Source organism: Artibeus jamaicensis, unplaced genomic scaffold (genome assembly GCF_021234435.1).
Source record: "Artibeus jamaicensis isolate MK-2021 breed Jamaican fruit bat unplaced genomic scaffold, CSHL_Jam_final contig_402, whole genome shotgun sequence".
Classification (NCBI taxonomy): Eukaryota; Metazoa; Chordata; class Mammalia; order Chiroptera; family Phyllostomidae; genus Artibeus; species Artibeus jamaicensis.
The window spans coordinates 18,535,768-18,541,728 of record NW_026521818.1 but is presented as its reverse complement, the minus strand read 5'-3'; the positions used below and the strand labels follow the sequence as shown (position 1 = coordinate 18,541,728).

General features: G+C 40.1%; 1 pseudogene; it reads right to left on the bottom strand.

The window, feature by feature from the left end:
- Positions 1–1,720: 1,720 nt before the first annotated feature.
- Positions 1,721–5,460, bottom strand: LOC119044018 (60S ribosomal protein L9-like; annotated as a pseudogene).
- Positions 5,461–5,961: the final 501 nt, after the last annotated feature.

The following is a 5,961-nucleotide window of genomic DNA, read 5'->3' as shown; positions in this document are numbered from 1 at the left end:
TTGGAGAACTACATTTAGAACTCTGGTAAAATCAAAGTTTAGAATGAGAAATGGGAGCTCTTGGAGATGAATCTACAGAGGGAGACGGGGTCAGGTCAATCCACAGATAATTGTAGGTGAGGCTAAGGAGTTTGAATTTGGACCTTAGGGAAACTTAGAGCCACTGAAGAATGTGAAGCAAGGAAAGGAGTGCCTTGATTGGATATGTGTTTGGAACAATCACTCTAACAGCCATATGGAGAACAAAGGGGACAGGAAGGAGGAAGCCATTTAACAGGATGTTGCAGTATTCCTGCTAGAGTTTTCATGAGTTGGTAAAAGACCGTGGTAGCCTGACTCTCTTCACAAAAAAGAATTAGGCATCCAACTATAAGGCCAGAAGACTAGATAAAATGGTTTCCACAGGTCCTTTCCAGCTCTATGACTTTAAAATCCCACTTGTTTCATATGCAATCAAAGAAGGGAGTGATGAGGCATAAGCAGAGAAATTTGCAAATTTTTATCAATATGCAGAACTTACATTTCAGCAGACAGAGCATTAAAGGCTATACGTGATGCTGATTGCCTAGATAATTCTCTGTGATCAATGATACTATACAGTTAATGATATTTTTTCAAATTTAGTAATACTGTCTTTAAAAGTTTTAGTATTTGAAAATTTATGGAAAAACTTAAATTTAATGCTGAATATTCTAAACAGGGGCAGAAATATTTTAACTTCTCTTGCGTCACTCCTGCATGTCCCATGTGAAATAAGATTGGATTTGATAGGAAAATCTAGGACAGTGCCATGACAATTACCAGGCTTAGCCTTAATTCCAGTTAGGCTTTATATAACTCCAATCAGACGAAAAGCAGAGGGCTATCAGCAGCAGAGATGGATGCTCACCTCTGCCTCCTGTTATCAGAGTGTTCCAACTCCAACAGCAATGCGACATGACGTGAAGCCACTGGGTCTCAGCCTCAGCCACATGTTAGAATCACTTGAGGATTTTCTTACAAATTACTGGTCCCTAGCCCCTATCCCTAGCGTTTCTGATTAAGCGGTTTGGAGTGAGAAGGCTTTACAATCTCCCCAGATCATTCTAGTGTGCAGCCCGGATGAAGAACTATGACACTAAATAATTATCAAGGTAATTCTTAAGGTGCTACTCAGGCACAGCTACAGCCTGCAAATGTGCTCTGAGTGACTGGCTGTCCAGTCATTCTCGTGTATTTGGATTGTTTTGCGGTTTGGCAAAAATAATGGAATGCGAAAGGCCACAGTGTTTTCCTAAATCCTGCTTGGTGACTTTATAGAATATTTTTTAATGAATGAGGTAGAAGTAAGGGGGAAAAGGAGGGGAAGGAGGAAATGCAGAGATCCTACCAAGAGAGTTCTCACGTAAGAGTTTGAGAACCTCTGGGTTTAAGGAGCTGGGCCCAGTGTAAGAAAACAGCAGTTTGTGAAGGACACCACCTGCTTCCATCCTGCTTTGGGGGTATTTTCGACTCTATCACAATTACAGTCTTCTACATTTATAACATGAACTTGCCAGATATATTTTTAAGGATCGTGGATCATAATATTGCCAAATGACCTGTTCTTTCTCTCTTTCTCTCTCCTTTTAAAGAAGAAGTCCCAAATCAACAGAAGACTTTTATGGCATGTTTAAAGAAACACAACTTGGTCTTTAGAATCATCCAGCATCTTGCTTCTGTACTGGAAAATTCAAAAATCTTATTCATCAGCCTTCTGCACTGTTCCTTTTTCAGAGATATACCATCCAAAATCTTTCCGATATCTTTACTTTTAACTGTTGTGGCTGAATCAAAGCAGCTAAATTTGATACAAATTTGATGTCATTTCCTCTGAGACTTAACTCATCTTTCTGGTTTTGAAATACTGAATAAGCAATGCCTGGACTCATTTGAACCCTGCAAATGTGGTTTTTTTACCCAAGAAATTCGAGATTTCAACAAGAGATGTATTCTAATAACAATGTTATGGGGAAGTGAGAATACACAGACCGTACTTTGTAACAGAAGCCCCATACCTCACCCTTGATCGTGTTCTGTGGATGACTACAGGCAGTCTGAACAGTAGCCAGGTCCTTCCTATTTCCGCACTGCTATAGACTGGAAGTTTGTGTCTCCCCCAAACATGTTGAAACTTAATCTGCAATGTGGTGGTGTTTGGAGATGAGGACTTTGGGAAGTGATTAGGTCATGAGTGTGGAGCTCTCACAAATGGAATAATGCCCTTATGGAAGAGACTCCAGAGAGTCCCCCTGTCCCTTCTGCCATGAGAGGACAAAACAAGAAGACAGCCATCTATGAACCAGGGAGAAGGTCCTCACCAGACACCAAGTTTGCCAATGCCTTGATCCTACCATCTGTCAACCCAGAGCCTGTTGCTCTTTCCGAGGAGACTGAGTTCTACATTGATGTGATTTAAGTCCCTCCACAGGGCACCTGTGGGGCCTTTCTCAATAACTGTGTGTCCCTTCAGAGTGATGTGAACATACTCTGGAACATCAACAGTCTGATTGCTTAAGAGGGTCTTCACACTCACAGTAGATGTGCAAAGAGCTGAGGCCTCTTGATATTGATATAGACAGGAGTTTTATTTATGGTATCCTTTCTTTTTTGTCATTGTAAAAATATTATTATATAAAATGTAATTATGTATTGGCTTCTTAGCACTGCCATAACAGTGTACTATAAACTGAGTGTCTTAAACAACAGAAATTTGTTGTATCACAGCTCTAAAGCTTAGAACTCTGAAACCAAGAAGTCCTTTCTTACCTCTCCCTAGCTTCTGCTGGTTTGCAAGCAATCTTTGGTGTTTCTTGGCTTACAGCTGCCTTCACTGTCACATGATATTCTGTGTATGTGTGTGCGTGTGTGTCACTGTCTTTACACAGCTGTCTTCTTCTAAGGACACCAGTCGTACTAGATTAGGGGTCTCTCCTACTCCAATATGACTTCATCTTAACTACTTATATCTGTAATGACCTTATTCCCAAGTAAGTTCACATTCTAAAGTAGTAGGGGTTAGGATTTCAACATATCTTTGTGAGGGACACAATTCAACCCATAATAATATACAACTAGATTATTTGGGGGGGGTTTAAAATATACAAAATCTAAATTTTTAAAGAAGTTGATTCATTAACTTCTATATGCCAAGATACCATTTGATGAAGCCATTCCTTATCGGGTGCTCTTCACAAAAGGCCCAAAGATGAGGTGAAGCTCTGCAATAAAAAGAGAAATCCAGGACTAGAAGAATATGCCCTTAGAACTATTCCTCTATGATATTTCTTTTTTTCAATTAAAGCAAAAAAGAAAAATGAAAGAAAATTTCTCTCTTTGTTATTTTTTTTAGTTGGAAGTTTATCTTAAAACCTTGAGTCATGTTGGGAAGGAGAATGTTTTTAGGAATATGAAAAGTTCCCACCTTTGTTAGTGTAAAATATAAGAACCTAAAAAGACTGAGGGAAAAAAAAGGCACTATCATTTTTTAAAGCTTTTTTTTCTGTTTGCAGTTCTCATAACAACTTGCAACAGAAAGACTTTGATGATAAAAATGTTATTCCTCAAGGTTTTTATTGGTAAAGTGACCCCTATATTTTCTATGCTATTGAATAAAATTCTATCCTTCAATCTGTTGAACCAAAAAGAGTATCTCTATCTAGAATCTAATGTCATGAAACCAAAGAAAAAAAAGTTTAGAATTTTTCCCCTTTCATATAAACTTACACCAAAATAAGATTAAAGAAAGAGATATAAAGATGTAGGTAGGTAAATATCAAAACTGCAAGTAATATTTTCCTTTCCCACTACTCCTATAACAGAGTAATCACTCCCAGACTAGCTAAGAAGACATAAAGTATGGAATCCTCCCTTCAAAGAAGGTCACTGAGGCTTTACCTGGGAATTGGGCAAGAATGTCCTCAACTAGATTGCCCTGGCCCCAGGGGAGTGCAGTCATGTTCATGCCTTGTAGTGACAGGTGGTGACAGGAATCCAATGGAAAAACAGCATAAGAAAAGGGGGAATAAAAGGTTTATAACTAATTAAACATGGCAGACAAAATAGCTCAACAATGTCCCTGGGACTCAGCTCTCTCACAACTTCTTTCCCTTCTGCTGTCCTTTCTGTTGGCTTGCTCTCCATGTGGAGACACCTAGAGCAGGCTTATACCTTCCATCTTCATCCAACAGAAAGGAAACCCATTTCTGTACTTCTAAAAGGGCTCCGTGCAATGAGACTATGCGTCCACCTTGAACTGTGCCCGAGGGGATGAAAGCCCTTATTGGACAGCCTGAGGTCAGCTCGTACTCCAGAAAATGTCAGCTCAGTAGTACATGAACTCCAAAGACTGAGCCAGGGAGAGACTGTGCCCTACCCCGAATCAGTAACTGTTAGCAGCTGTTCAGAGACTACATAGGCAAAAACAGCCAATGCCCACTTCAGATGAGATAAAGGAGTCCAGCACAGGGAGAGGCCTACTTGGGAAGTGAACTGGACCTTAAGTCTCCTCTTTCCGATGTTGAGGTAAATACATATGATTAAATTTCACTTTACCTGTGGTCCACCAGATGAAATGCACTGCTGGTACATGCTACAACATGGATGGACCTGAAAAACATGCTAAACTAAATAAAAGAAACCATATTCAGAAGGTCACATATCTGATTCTATTTATATAAATGTCCAGAAAAATGTACACCTATAGAGGTAGAAAGCAGATTGGTGGTTGTCAGGGATTAGGGTGAGAAGGGAATGGGGACTGACCACTTCATGGGGCCAGGGTTTTCCTTATGGGGTGATGAAAATATTTTGGAACATGATATAGTTAGAGGTTGAGCAACATCATGAATGGAATGAATCATATGCTTTAAAATGGTTAATTTTGTGCCACGTACATTTCATTTCTACTTTTTAAACAGAGGAGTTCTAAAGTCACTGTGCAAGACTTAACACTGGAAAGAAACCCCGATTTGTTCTTTCTTTCTATCTTTCTTTCTGATCACCTCCTTAAGGGCCAATGCAGGTTCATAGACCCCTACTTTTTTGCCTCCAAAGCATTCATTCTGCACTCTTGAGAAAGTGGCCTTCCCATCCTCGCCTCTCAGCTGAAGCCAGCCGTCCGGAAGCTAGCTTCCTGGCCATGAAGTTTCAGGTCGTTTTACAGGACTCGGCCTCTGATCACTCACTTACTCCCCCTTCACTTTCCCTGCCTCCAGCAAATAGGGAGCTGGGGAGTTTTGGCTTAAGGCATGTTCTGTTTCCTCATTTTCTGCCTTTTCCTGAGGTGGTTCTGTTTTCATTACTTAAGACCATAGCTTACACTGCATTGATAAATTCCAGTTTCACATTTTCCAGGAGACTCTCAAGTTCCAGGAGAGTCTGAATGTATGCAGGCCCCACGACAACCTGGAAATCAATGTTTCCAGCAGAGAGTCCCGTCATTTGAAGAATGGCTCTGGTGAATTTGGCTAAAGGCTTTATTTCTGCCAAGTGTCAAGTCTGATTTTTAGACTGAGGTTTCTAAAGTCTGCACAGGCACCAGAAAATTAGTTGAAAACCCCAAGAAATCAAGCAGGTTTCAGAATATTGCATGAATTTCTATCTGAATCCTGACTGTGAAACTTCAACAATTCAAACAAAAAACAAGAGTAATTGTTTAAGACATATTTTAGGGAGAAAAATAAACTGGTATAGTGAATATGAATCTCAGTGAATAAATTCAGGAGTGCCAGAAATAAAACTGTATTCTTCTATAGTAAAACTTAATGTCGATCTAGAAGGCCTAATCTCTCCAGACAACAGGAAGTTCTCTTGTCAGTTGGAGACCCTGACCCTTTCCCTAGGGTTGTGTCTAAATTCCAGAAGGTCAATGTCACCAAGTTTTGGGAAGGGAAGCATCTGGTGCTTGGTTACAGTCCCTGTGGGAAGGCTGGGACATGCCCC